At 43.9% G+C, this 15,307-nt stretch overlaps 1 pseudogene; it reads right to left on the bottom strand.

The window, feature by feature from the left end:
• Nucleotides 1-228: 228 nt before the first annotated feature.
• LOC106580703 (guanylate cyclase soluble subunit beta-2-like) lies at nucleotides 229-15,083 on the bottom strand (annotated as a pseudogene).
• Nucleotides 15,084-15,307: the final 224 nt, after the last annotated feature.

The raw sequence follows: 15,307 nt of genomic DNA, 5'->3' as shown, positions 1-15,307 counted from the left end.
AATAATTTGCATACAGGGAAGGACCAGGAAATCTGGTCACAAGGCAGACACAGTAGACGGATAAGAGACACATTCTAATATGTGTATTTTATCATGTGTAGATGCAACAGCTAAAATGTGGGCACAATCACAATGGAGGAGAAGGACAAGATCAGGATAAAGGACGCATGTGTTAGCACCAGGTATAAACTGGGCTACAGTGACTGGTCTGGGTAGTATTTCAACAGTTCAGAGGACCACACAGAAACTGGTCTGGATGTGTTTGTTCCTCTGAGTGGAAGGAGGAGCCTCAGCCTCTATGGGAGTGTTACTCTGGTACAAGGTTGCTCTGGTCAGCTGGTGGTCTGGGTTGAGGAGACCTCCCCCTGACTTGTTGTCACTGTGGAGACCGCCGTAGCTCTCTAAGTCCTGAGGTTTCCTATGAAACACACAAACCTCCCAAGAGCCACCACTGCAGGCTGAGTGGGAGGCAATGGAGGTAACGAATAGGAGAAATGTAAAAGAAATGGAGGAGCAGTCTTTTACCTATGAGTTAAAGATCATTTTAGAATAATATGAAGAACATAAAAGATTAAGAATATAAGATTTAATTAAAATGTAAATATTCAAGAATATCATGAAATTAAAAGAAAGAAAGAATGATATAAGAAAAGAAAGAAGAAGAGGAGGAGGGCGGTGGGTAGGTCAGGCCGTCTCTATACTCCATGGGCACTGTGGGGTTCCTGTCTTCACTCTGCACCCTCTGGATGGCTGTGGGATTAGATTACAACAAAGAGGTCTAGCATTAGAGTGAGGCATTAAGAATCTACCACAGTGGCGATTATGGCTAAATGCGCCGTAAATATCAGGGAACAGAAAACCTGTTGAGATAATGCATCTGAGGCTGAGCAACCCAAAGAATTAGACAAATAAGGTGCAACAAGGTGAGACACACATCTAAGACATTTCCTCAGGTGTACTGTATATTTATAAAGGTGTGTATTTTTAAAGAGAGTAGTTGAGAGGCAGACAGACATACAGACAGACAGACAGCATGAAGCCCTTGTCTTTCAGAACCCAGGAGGGAGAAGACATAGGAACACAAAGCCTTATACATATGAACACCCTTTTCCTTCTATTGCGCACTACATTTGACCAGAGTCCTATGGGCTCAACCAACAAAGCACTCAATTAATAAATCAATCCCTCAACCAACCAAGCAACTAACATACCAACCAACCAACCATCAATTTACTGTAAAGCACTTTGTGACAACAGTTGATGTAAAAATGTCTTTATAAATAAAATTGCTTGCTTGCTTTCTTGATTGATTTCATTTCCTGCAGTTCAGTGACATGCGCCGAGGTCTTACAGGTGAACACTAGGGCTGAGGTGGATCTTGTTGGGGAGGCCGTGGATATCCATGCAAGACGCCGTGTTTACTGTCTCCGAACAGGCAGTACCGAGGCATCTTCTCCTCCACCACACCAGCTAGAACCGGCCCGTTGTGTACCTACAGCAGAGAGGTATTGGTTGTTTATTAAATATATTTTGTGGGATATTTTTACTTTATTGAGACAGAAATAGGTGGAAATGATCACTAAGTAGTGGAAGGATGCGTATCAACGCTAGGGGGTGACATTTATGTGCTGCTGGCAGCTTCATTACCCGCTAGACCAGCCTCAGACACAGAGAGAGGTATTGTATTGTGATAAACTAGCGGGAGAACTGAGAAAGATCAGCTCTAAAAGAAAGACAAGGGCAGGGAAACACAACCCTTTGGATTTGGATCAATGGAACAATGCTGTTACAAAAATAGAGGGAAGAATCAATCCAGCATTCAAACACACCAGCCATCTGTGGGTCTCACCTGGATAAGCCCTCCTGTGATGGGGTTGATGACCTCCCTAGCTGCTATGATCATGCCCAGGGTGAAGTTGGCCACACTTTCAGAATGGCTGGACAATGGGATGGGCACACCACCAACCACCATGTAGGCCTATGGTCTCCACCTGATGCACCCACAACCACAGGCAGATTGATATTGGTCAGATAAGTACTGGAATGGCTATTCCAGGCTGCCTGGTCAAGATGAATGAAAAGATGGATATGTAGAATAATTCACAAGATTAAATTATGAATGATAAATAATGATGTTTAGCCTATCTGACAAATGTAATATTTTGTTACCTTGTAAACTGCGTGTACTGTGGTGAGCCGGTCGAACTTGAGGTACATGGAGTTGAGCATGTTGACGATCTGGATGGGGTCACACTCTGAGCAGATGTTGGTGAAGGTGACCACATCACTGGAGAGGATGGTGTACTCCTTTAGAGCAAACATAACCACAACCACCACCGACCATATGGCCATTTCCATAAATATAGCACTGTCTGAGTCCTTTTCCAATGTCGAGAACAATAGTGAAAACGAGTTATTCTGCTTAATCCTTTTTCACATCAAGTTGACCTGTTGATTCATATTAATTCATTTTGCGTGTGTGTGTGTGCGCGCATATGCATGTGTGTGTGCTGTTTATGCACAAGAGTTGTGTGTGTGCGTTGTGCATGCGTGTTCGTCTGTCTGTGTCTCTGTATGTATCTCTGTCTGTCTGTGTCCATCTGTCTGTGTCTATCTGTTTGTTTGTCTGTCTGTCTGTGTTCTGTGTTCTGTGCTTCAAAGACAGATGTATCTGGGAGCCGCTAGCTGCTAGCTGTGTTGTGGGGCTGTCTCAATCTGCAGCTCATGCCATTAAATATGTAATACACTGCAGCAAGGCAGGGAAATATCCTTAAAAATGCCCACCAATTCCACTCTGTACATCTTTACTGTCTGTTGTGTGTCAGAGCAAGGGAGGCTTAGGCTACTGTACACAGGTATTGGCAAAATAGTTTTTGGCCCTACTAGGGCATTTCGCAATCTTCTCACAAATTATTTCCTTTCCACTCTTTTTTCCTCTCATCTTCTCTACTTTCCTCTCTTCTCTCCTTTCCTCCCATTCTCTCCCATACTCTCCCCTCCTCTCCTCTCCTCACCTCCCCTCACCTTCCCTCCTCTTTTCTCCCCTACTCTCCTCTCCTTTCCTTTCCTCTCCCCACCTCTCCTTTCCTCTTCTCTTCTCAACTCGCCTCTCTGCACCTTTCCACTCCTCTCTTCTACTCTCCCCACATCTCCTCTCACCGTGTCATTCACCTGCTCTCTTCCCCTCCTTCAACTGGTTGGCCATGTGTTCTCCGTCTTGGTCCTCTCCTCCTCCATATGGGACAGGTGTCGGAGCTCCTTCTTCTTCCTCTCCAGCTGGTTGGAGAGCTCCATCTCGGCCAGCCGCTGCTGGTTGAGCAGGATGAGGTCCCGCGTGACGTCATGAGGGGCAATGTCAGAGATGTGCATGTTCTGCTCCTCCAGCTCGTGGAGGCTCCGCAGCAAAGGGGAGGCCTGGTACAGTATGCACTGCAGAGACTCCATCGACAACATCTGACCTGGGAACAGGAGAGTAAGAGGTGGAAATAAGGAGAGAGTGAATGGGGGGAAATTAAATGGAGGGAAGGGGGAATGTGTGTGTTTCTGTCAAAAGCTTATGGTGGGATAGGTAGCATAAGTGGCATGACACAATAATAAATAACCATTAATTTATTTATTCCTTGAATTCCTCCTTCCTTACTTACTTCCTGACTTCCTTCCTTTATTCATCCATTCAGTCATCCGTTCATCCATCCATCCATCTATTCTTTCATTCATTCCTTCATCCATTCATTCATTAATTAATCCATTCCTTCATTCCACCTCTGAGCTCCAGCTTGGGTCTGTCCCTCCAGGTCTTGGGCATCATGTCCCGTCGCGTCTGCAGGACAAAGTGGCTGTTGATGAACTTCCTGATGCTGGAGATGGTGAAGGTGACCTCGGGGTGGACGATACTAAGGTACTGGTCCAGGTGAATGTTCATGTTCTGCAGCCCGGAGACGATCTTCTGGATGTTCACCCCCGCCCGTCTCACCATCAGCTGCACGGGTTGAACCAGAGAGCAGAGATTCAGGCCGTGTCCCAAACAGCAACCTATTCCCTATATAGTGCACTACTTTTAATGAGGGCCAATAGGGCTCTGGTCAAAGTAGTGCACTTCAGCAGCCTAACTCCATGTTTTAAGATTACAATTCACCATATCTACATTATATAAATGCCGTTCGAAGGGCTTTGGGACAGTTAGGAGGTCAAGGTGGTGTGAAAGGCATATTTGTTCAGCACTTCTAATTGAGATTCTCCATTGAGAATGCTTTTTAGTCCATGACAAGGACTAGTCTGTGTACGGGAAAGCATCCCAGTGCTTATCTGGCATTACTAAACCACACTATAAAAAGTGGGACGGCACTGTTGTTCTTCTGAAGTGCTTTTTCTGATTGTTATGATACAAAATTATACTTTGGTTTGTTCAACCTATTCTATTCAATTTGTAGGAAATCAAATAAAGAATTGGACATATCAATGTGAATTTTTTAATTGAATGAAAGCTTTTAAATTGCTTCCAACACAACATGTGCATTTGCAATGCATAGTGGTGGGTGCAATATAGAGGTGGCAGCCTATCAGAAGAGTTGGAGGCATGGCCTACTGGGGGCGTGGCTTTCAGTTTGTTATTTTTGGCCACCCGTGAGAGTGAATGCCATTCCAGGTAATGTGTTCTGTTTTTTTTTATGATTATAGGGTCAATGCCAGCACTGAATCTTAAAGAGAAATTTCTAAGGTTTTAAATGTTATTTTCATCATCTCCAGCACCACCCCAACATCAACATAATGTGAAAATGGCACATTTCTATGTTTTGTAGTAAAAAAGACTGAGGAAGGTAATTAGTAGCCAACTCATGATTGGCTAAAATCACATGATGCACATCGATGTCATTGGAAACACGTATCTTCCTTTATCTTTTTTTACTACAAAACACAGAAACGTGCCATTTTCACATATGTTGGGGAGGTGCTGGAGATGATGAAGATGAAGCAGAAAAATGTTGATAATTCCCTTTAAATGATATCTCTGTAAGTGCTGTGATTCTAAAGAGCCTGGAAAAGTTTTAATTGATGAGATGGTAACAATTTGGTTACAATATTGGTAACCAGTTCATGCACAATTCTTATGTAAAGAAAGTGTTTGAAAACCTGATTTAATGTTATGAAACAACTTAATATCTTGATTAACAGGAAACTGATTTACAGTAATTGCTTGTAACCCAAATTAAGATATTTGGATAGGTAACTCTAAAGTGAAAAATCAACTTGGTACAATATGAAAAAATGGGTTGTAGTAGCCTATATATATTAGTTTGTATTTATGTTATTTATTAGGTTTAACCAAAGGGGAAAAGTAAGTTAAGTGTTGAAAGAAATAAGTTGCAACTTGAAATAAGGGTTTGTTAATAATACAATATAAGAGATGGCATTGAGTGATATATTTGGTTTCAACAAAAAACAAAAAAATTTAATTGAGAAAACCTATAAATAAAGGTAAAATATATATATATTTTTTTAAACGTCGTAGGTACTCAATACCAAGAGGGAATCTGGGAGATAATACTTTTTTATCTCTTCATCGTACACTATATGGTGTCTCATCTGTAAACAGCCCATCTATCTACCTACCTCATCCCCATACTGTATTTATGTATTTATGTTGCTCCTTTGCACCCCGGTATCTCTACTTGCACATTCATCTTCTGCACATCTACCATTCCAGTGTTTAATTGCTATATTGTAATTATTTCACCACCATGGCCTATTTATTGCCTTAACTTACCTCATTTGCACTCACTGTATATAGACTTTTTGTTTTGTTTTGTTCTACTGTATTGACTGTACGTTTTGTTTATTCCATGTGTAACTCTGTGTTGTTGTATGTGTTGAATTGCTACGCTTTATCTTGGCCAGGTCGCAGTTGCAAATGAGAACTTGTTCTCAACTAGCCTACCTGGTTAAATAAAGGTGAAATAAAAATAAATAAATAAATATGGAAGGGAAAGGCATTGCAAAATGTCTTCAGGTCGATGCAAAGTTTCTCCTGGTAGACTGGCTCAAATCCTCTCAAGAGTTTGCCTGTACGTGAAGTAAACACATATTAGTGATACCAAGACAAGGATATCAAGATTAGAGATATCAAGACAAGGAAGATGGAATTGCCTGGCTTTATCGATATCTGAGGCGGACTGAGCAAATCCATTAGAAAATGAATGAATAGAGATTTTTGGGCTTTACACTTCCCAAGCTGGACCAACAGTCTTCCAGTGGTTCCTACACACTCCCTGAGATTGGTGTTTCCTCTGCAATGATTGCTGTATGTCCTGATGGATGGAGCGAGGGACACATTGGAGGAAATTCATGTTATGGCTAAATTGCACAAGAAGGTTCACTTTCAAACCATGTGGAAAACTGTCTGTGTTGTGTTGGGTTATTGAGATAGTTTTGGGACAATTCTTTGGAGATCATCAGAGATGCATCTGCTTGTTTCTATAGCATATGCAGGGGAGCAACTTTCACTGGGGACAGGGGGGACAAGTCCCCCCCACATTCTGAAATTGTATTTTTGTCCCCCCCCCCCAGTTTTATCATTGGAATGAGATACAAAACAAGGCAACAGTGTGCTTTAGGACCGTGCAGACGTCTCCAAGCGGTCAAGTAGGCTGTTTGGAGTGTTTATCCGACTGGATAAAAAAAATCGTAAAGTATTCAGACCCCTTGACTTTTTCCACATTTTGTTACGTTACAAAATGCAGAGCAGTTGCCATAACAAGCAGTGATACAACTGGTCAAGATGTTCTCGGTGGTGCAGCTGTAGAACTTTTTTAGGATCTGGTGACCCATGCCAAATATTTTCAGTCTCCTGAGGGGGAATAGGCATTGTCGTGCCCTCTTCACAACTGTCTTGGTGTGTTTGGACTATGATAGTATCATGTTTCAGGAGAAGACCCAGATGCAGACAGTGTCGAAGTAACAAAAGTTTATTACTAGAAGGCAAAACGACAGGTCAAGGGCAGGCAGAGGTCAGTAATCCAGATCAGAGTCCATAAGGTACAGAACGGCAGGCAGTCTCGGGGTCAGGGCAGGCAGGGGTCAATAATCCAGGGTGATGTGACAAGGTACGGAACGGCAGGCAGGGTCAGAGCAGGCAGAATAGTCAAAACCGGAAAAACTAGAAAACAGGAACTAGAAAAAGACAGAAGCAAGGGGAAAAACGCTGATAGACTTGCCGAACAAAACGAACTGTCATAAAATAAGTCGTACTCATCCTTGAAAATGTCGTACTGGAGAGAAGAGGACCAAAACGCAGCAGGTATGTGCAGGCTCATCTTGACTTTTATTAACTATCAAAAATGAACACCCAAAATAACAAAGAATGAACGAGAATGAACGAACAACCAACAGTCTGGCAAAGCATAGGCTCAACACAGAACAATTCCCCACAACCCCAAAGACAAACACACACACCTATATAGGACTTCCAATCAAAGGCAACTATACACACCTGCCTTCAATTGGAAGTCCCAATCATCAACCCAACATTTAACAAACACAAACCCCCTGCCACATCCTGACCTAGACTAAGCAATACGCCCTCTGCTGGTCAGGACGTGACAGTACCCCCCCCTCAAGGTGCAGACTCCAGGATGCACCTAAAAAAGAAAAACAAGAAAATCCCCAATACCCCAACAAAAACCCAACAAACAATAACCCCTAAACCATAAGGGAGGGAAGAGAGGGTGGCTGCCGTCAACGACGGCACTGTGCTACACCCTCCCTCCCCAACCCACCTATCCTGGAGGTGGCTCAGGTGCGGGCCGTTCCAGGCAGTCGGGGCAGTCTGGCAGCTCGGGACAGTCGGGGCAGTCTGGCAGCTCGGGACAGTCGGGGCAGTCTGGCAGCTCGGGACAGTCGGGGCAGTCTGGCAACTCGGGACAGTCGGGGCAGTCTGGCAGTCTGGCAACTCGGGACAGTCGGGGCAGTCTGGCAACTGGGGACAGTCTGGGCAGTCTGGCAACTGGGGACAGTCTGGGCAGTCTGGCAACTGGGGACAGTCTGGGCAGTCTGGCAACTGGGGACAGTCTGGGCCGTCTGGCCACTCCGGCAGTTCAGCGCAGTCTGGCCACTCCGGCAGTTCAGGGCAGTCTGGCCACTCCGGCAGGTCAGGGCAGTCTGGCCACTCCGGCAGGTCAGGGCAGTCTGGCCACTCCGCCAGGTCAGGGCAGTCTGGCCACTCCGCCAGGTCAGGGCAGTCTGGCCACTCCGCCAGGTCAGGGCAGTCTGGCCACTCCGGCAGGTCAGGGCAGTCTGGCCACTCCGCCAGGTCAGGGCAGTCTGGCCACTCCGCCAGGTCAGGGCAGTCTGGCCACTCCGCCAGGTCAGGGCAGTCTGGCCACTCCGGCAGGTCAGGGCAGTCTGGCCACTCCGGCAGGTCAGGGCAGTCTGGCCACTCCGGCAGGTCAGGGCAGTCTGGCCACGCCAGCAGTTCAGGGCAGTCTGGCCACGCCGGCAGTTCAGGGCAGTCTGGCCACTCCGGCAGTTCAGCGCAGTCTGACCTCTCTGGCGACTGTTGACTGGCGGGCAGCTCTGACGACTGTTGACTGGCGGGCAGCTCTGATGACGACTGTTGACTGGCGGGCAGCTCTGATGACGACTGTTGACTGGCGGGCAGCTCTGATGACGACTGTTGACTGGCGGGCAGCTCTGATGACGACTGTTGAATGGCGGGCAGCTCTGATGACGACTGTTGACTGGCGGGCAGCTCTGATGATGACTGTTGACTGGCGGGCAGCTCTGATGACGACTGTTGACTGGCGAGCAGCTCTGATGACGACTGTTGACTGGCGGGCAGCTCTGATGACGACTGTTGACTGGCGGGTAGCTCTGGCGACTGTTGACTGGCGGGCAGCTCTTGCCCCGTCAAACAGCCCTTGTGCCCCCCCCCTAAAAAATTATTGGGGGTGCCTCTCGGTCTCCCTTACCTCGCCAGCCTTCTTCCGCTGCTTGGTCCTTTGTTGGTGGGGAATTCTGTCATAAAATAAGTCGTACTCATCCTTGAAAATGTCGTACTGGAGAGAAGAGGACCAAAACGCAGCAGGTATGTGCAGGCTCATCTTGACTTTTATTAACTATCAAAAATGAACACCCAAAATAACAAAGAATGAACGAGAATGAACGAACAACCAACAGTCTGGCAAAGCATAGGCTCAACACAGAACAATTCCCCACAACCCCAAAGACAAACACACACACCTATATAGGACTTCCAATCAAAGGCAACTATACACACCTGCCTTCAATTGGAAGTCCCAATCATCAACCCAACATTTAACAAACACAAACCCCCTGCCACATCCTGACCTAGACTAAGCAATACGCCCTCTGCTGGTCAGGACGTGACACGAACTGGCAACAGACAAACAGAGAACACAGGTATAAATACACTGGGGATAATGGGGAAGATGGGTGACACCTGGAGGGGGGTGGAAACGAGCACAAAGACAGGTGAAACAGATCAGGGTGTGACAGATGTGACAACTTAAATCTCTCGACCCACTCCACTACAGCCCCATCGGTGTGAAGGGGGGCGTGTTCGTCCCTCCTTTTCCTGTAGTCCACGATCAGCTCACGCTGAGGGAGAGGTTGTAGGCCTGGCACCACACTGCCAGGTCTCTGACCTCCTTCCTATAGGCTGCCTTATCGTTGTCGGTGATCAAGCTTACCACTGTTGTGTCATCAGCAAACTTAATGATGGTGTTGGAGTCATGCTTGGCCAGGCAGTCGAAGGTGAACAGGGAGTACAGGAGGGGACTAAGCACGCACCCCTGAGGCGCACCCGTGTTGAGGATCCGCATGGCAGATGTGTTGTTGCCTACCCTTACCAAGTATAATATGATGTTAATGAGTCCACTGTTAATTGATGACATTGTTACCTAATGTCACGGTCGTCATAGTAAGTTGACAAAGGCGCACCGGGTCGAGTGCTGATCTTAACTTTATTAGTGAACACTTAAATAAACAAAACAAGAAACGAACGAACAGTCTTGCAGGCTAAATACAGCAGTGCTAAGAACAACCTCCCACAATACCCATAACAAACATACTCCTAAATATAGGACCTTCAATCAGATGCAACGATAACCAGCTGCCTCCAATTGAAGGCCCCAATCCCAATTACCTAAACATAGATCTAAATACCCTAGAACAGACATGGAACTATACAACATAGAACTAAACCAAAAACCCCAGAATACATAAATCAAACGCCCCTCTACATAAACACGCACTCAAAACCATATAAAACAAATACCCCCTGCCACGTCCTGACTAAACTATAATAACAAATAACCCCTTTACTGGTCAGGACGTGACACCTAAGCTTCACCATGTCTCTTCGCCAAACTTGTCAACAACCAGCGACTTCAGCCTATTGAATCATCATTGTAGCCTAATGAGTAAGCCTACTACTGGAAACACATTCAATTATTATTGTCGATCAGTTCAGTCCAGTAGCCTATATAACCCTCAAACTCAAATCTGGACCTCGAAGCCAGTTCCATTGCATTTTTTTTATTGTTCCCCTCTAATCAGGGACTTATTTAGACCTGGGACACCAGGTGTGTGCAATTATTTGTCAGGTATAACAGAAAACCAGCAGGCTCCGGACCACGTAGGGTAAGATTTGAGTACCTATGCTATAAACATATGCCTGCCTATACTGTAACATATCAGTTTAGACTATCTATCACTATGAGTTAATTTATGGTTCGACACACACAACTTCCCATCTCTTTTGGTTTGGATTCTGCCGACACTGTGTCTGCAAACCTTTTATTCCCAATTTATCCTTGCACAAACACGACCCCAAGTAGAAACACATCTCTGGAAAGCTCGGGACCACATACTCTAACGCACAACATTATCTCTGTCGACAGCCTGCATGAATATATTTAATTCAAGTGATATGTCTAGGTCTATATCCTGTATATCCACAAAAGCTTCATCTCCTTATTCCATCACTTCTGCCTCTGTGCATTTTAATAGTGACTGAAGAAAGCCGTTCACCCATCTCCAGCTGTTGATGAGGGCGTTGGTGCGCCGTGCGGTCGAGAGGAGTGTCAAAGGCCCTGTTCTGGCGATAGAGGCGCTGAAATGATCTCAACTCCGTACAAACAGGGGCATCTAGGTGCAGAAGGTCCCATTCACATTAGGCTATCAATGTGACGTTCAACAAATGGCTTAGATTAAATATTTGAAATAAAACTACTCATTTATTTATTTAACGGACAATGTAGGCCTACATTATTAGGTCTACATTGGCATCTAGGTGCATTATTAATTCACATTTCTGTAAATGTGCTGGATTTAGCTAGTTGGCTAGATTTAATCTATAGTCCCTAGGCTGATAGATAAAAACATTTAGCATCACAAACTTCACACACACACAAAAAAGCAAGAATAATAATAAATAAGAAAATACAATAAACACAAACAATCAAATACACTGAACAAAAATATAAACACAACATGGAACAATTTCTAAGATTTTACTGAGTTAGTTCATATAAAGGAAATCAGTCAATTGAAATAAATTCATTAAGCCCTAATCTATGGATTTCTCATGACTGGGAATACAGATATGCATCTGTTGTTCACAGATATCTTTTTTTAAAAAGGTAGTGGCGTGGATCAGAAAAACATTCAGTATCTGGTGGCACCACCATTTGCCTCATGCAGCGTGACACATCTCCTTTCCGTGGAGATGATCAGGCTGTTGATTGTGGCCTGTGGAATGTTGTCCCACTCCTCTTCAATTGGGCTGTGGGCTGTGCAAAGTTGCTGGATATTGGAGGGAACTGGAACACGCTGTCGTACTCATCAATCCAGAGCATCCCAAACATGCGTAATGGGTGAAATGTCTGGTGAGTATGCAGGCCATGGAATTTCAGTTACCAGGAATTGTGTACAGATCCTTGCGACATGGGGCCGTGCATTATCATGCTGAAACATGAGGTGATGGCGGCGGATGAATGGCACAACAATGGGCCTCAGGATCTCGTTACAGTATCTCTGTATATTCAAATTGCCATCGATAAAATGCAATAGTGTTCGTTGTCTGCAGCTTATACCTGCCTGTACCATAACCCCACCGTCACCATGGAGCACTCTGTTCACAACGTTGACATCAGCAAACCGCTCACCCATTTGACGCTGTCTGCCATCTACAGTTGAAACCGGGATGAATCTGTGAAGAGCACACTTCTCCAGCGTGCCAGTGGCCATCGAAGGTGAGCATTTGCCCAATGAATTTGGTTACGACGCTGAACTGCAGTGTGGTCAAGACCCTGGTGAGGATGATGAGCATGCAGATGAGCTTCCCTGAGACGGTTTCTGACAGTTTGTGCAGAAACTCTTTGGTTGTGTAAACCCACAGTTTCATCAGCTGTCAGGGTAGCTGGTCTCAGATGAACCCGCAGGTGTAGAAGCCGGATTTGGAGGTCCTGGGCTGGCGTGGTTACACGTGTTTGGATGTACTGCTAAATTCTCTAAAACGACATTGGAGGCAGTTTATGGAAGATAAATTAACATTCAATTATCTGGCAACAGCTCTGGTTAACATTCCTGCAGTCAGCATGCCAATTGTACACTCCCTCAAAACTTGAAACATCTGTGGCATTGTGTTGTGTGACAAAACTGCACATTTTAGAGTGGCCTTTTATTGTCCAAAGCACAAGGTGCACCTGTGTAATTATCATGCTGTTTAATCAGCTTCTTGATATGCCACACACACGTCAATGTCTGATTCACTTAAGTTGTTGTCATTCAATATCATGCTCAATATCAATTGGCTATTATTAGATTAATCTACCTGAAACCACCTCATTACCCCCCTTCCCACCACCGCCACCACACACACACACACAGAACAACAATATAATAATATTCTTAAAGGCCCAGTGCAGTCAAAATGTGATTTCCTGTGTTTTATACTGTATATATTTCCACACCATGAGGTTGGAATAAATCTGTGAAATTGTGAAATTATGATAATGCCCTTTTAGTGTAAGAGCTGTTTGAAAAGACCACCTGAAATTTCAGCCTGTTTTGGTGGGATGCAATTTTGGCCTGACTGGTGACATCACCAGGTGGTAAATTCATTAATAGACCAATAAGAAAGAGATTTCCAAACCTCTCTGCCAATAACAGCTAGTTTTCAGTTTTTCCCTCCCCACTCAGACCACTCCCAGAGAGTCATAACTTGCAAAATTCTTGCTTGAGAATTTGCTTTTTGCTAAGAAGCTATTTTTCTTTCTTTTTGACCATTTTAAATGAAAACAAATCATAGTAAGGTACTCAATTGGTTAGCAATTTATAATAACTCCACATAATAAAGCATTTATAATGGATTAGTAAATAGTTTATTCATCATTACTAATCATTACTCCATTCATAAGACGTTTAATATAGGTCCTTATAAACCATTTACTAATCATTAGTTGTCTTTTGCGTGGTCTCATCTAAAGTGTGGGCTGTTTATGCATTATAAATACTTAAAAAATGTTTTGAGTGACCAGTGTATTTTTTTACAAAAAAGATGGGCATGCCATTGGTAGACATTCCAGCATTAGGCCTACCTGATGCAGTGGAGGCTGCTGAGGGAAGGACGGCTCATAATAACATCTGGAATGGAGCTAATGGAATGGCATCAAACACATGGAAACCATGTCTTTCATGTATTTGATACCATTCCACTGATACCGGTCCAGACATTACCACGAGCCCATTCTCTCCATTTAAGGTACCACCAACCTCTGTGACCTGATGGTCCTTAAGGTCTCAAAATAGCTTAGAACATCTGTTGCAAGGACTTAACGAAGAGTTGTACTGTGAATATTGTCAACCTCACAAACAAATCATAAAACAGGGAGATGTAGCCTACATACAACACCTGGACAGACCTCCCGTTTTTCTCTAGTGGATTTTTATATAAATGTTACATGTAGGATTTAAAGGTAGAAATGTTACATGTATAACCTTTAAATGCTTTCAGTGCTTCAGGCTTTTAACCACTGACTATTTTCACACCTGGCTTTATTTGGCGAATCCTTTACTGGGCCTTTAGCTAGTAACTCTTTAAATATAATGGGATAGTTCAGTGAAATAATGTATTGAGATATTTGATTACCGTGCGTTGTCCTGAATGTTTGCATTTACTAGGGTGGAGACTTCGCAAACAGGACTCCCAATTTCTAACATGGCCTATAAAGAATGATAGAGGCCTCTAGTGGCCAAAATACCGTATTGGCATGGGCAGCGCCATTGAGGTCTTTCAGCATTTTAATGCAGTCAACTGGTTGGGACTTCCAACTGGGTCATCAGGAGGGATCAGCCAATCGTGAAGAAGCAAATGAACTACTGCTTCAATGGCGCTGCCCATGCTGTCACAGATGCTATAATGACAAAGATACAAAGATGAGCCCTCTATCTATCTCTATGGTATGGACCCATAATTTAATCATACAGCTGACCAAATTAGAGATTGTAGTTCTGAGTTAACCGTGATTCGATTGCTCTAAAAGAGTGACTGCAATCCAGACTTTTGGTAGAAAAGCCATTGCCAAGAAACGCTTATGTTTGCATTTTCAGACTAAAACCGTTATTTTACTCAGCACGGAGTATCTAAAGTTACACATTACACTATTACAAAGATGTGACTGTTTTGGAATAAAATGTTCAATATATTGTCTTAAACATCCTTTGTATTGTGTGCTTATTGTTTAACTCTAGGGGGTGTGGGACGCTACCGTCCCACCTGGCCAACATCCAGTAAAATTGCAGAGCGCCAAATTCAAAAACAGAAATACCCATTATAGAAATTCATGAAACATACAAGTGTTATACATCGGTTTAAAGGTGAACTTCTTGTTAATCCAACCACGGTGTCAGATTTCAAAAAGACTTTACGGCGAAAGCAAACCATGCGATTATCTGAGAACAGCGCCCAGCAGACAAATCATTACAAACAGTAACCAGCCAAGTAGACGAGTAACAAAAGTCAGAAATGGCGATAAAATTAATGACTTACCTTTGATGATCTTCATATGGTTACACTCACAAGTTTCCCAGTTACCCAATAAATGTTTGTTTTGTTCGATCAAGTCCCTCTTTATATCCAAAAACCTCTGTTTTATTAGCGCGTTTTGTTCAGTAATCCACTGTCTCAAACAACATCCGGGGAAATTGCAGAGAGTGAAACTCAACAAACAGAAATTCTCATAATAAACATACATAAAAGATACAAATGTTATACAACAGTTTAAAGATA

This window comes from Salmo salar, chromosome 20, assembly GCF_965601325.2.
Source record: "Salmo salar chromosome 20, fSalSal1, whole genome shotgun sequence".
Lineage (NCBI taxonomy): Eukaryota > Metazoa > Chordata > Actinopteri > Salmoniformes > Salmonidae > Salmo > Salmo salar.
This window is presented reverse-complemented; position numbering and strand designations above follow the sequence as displayed.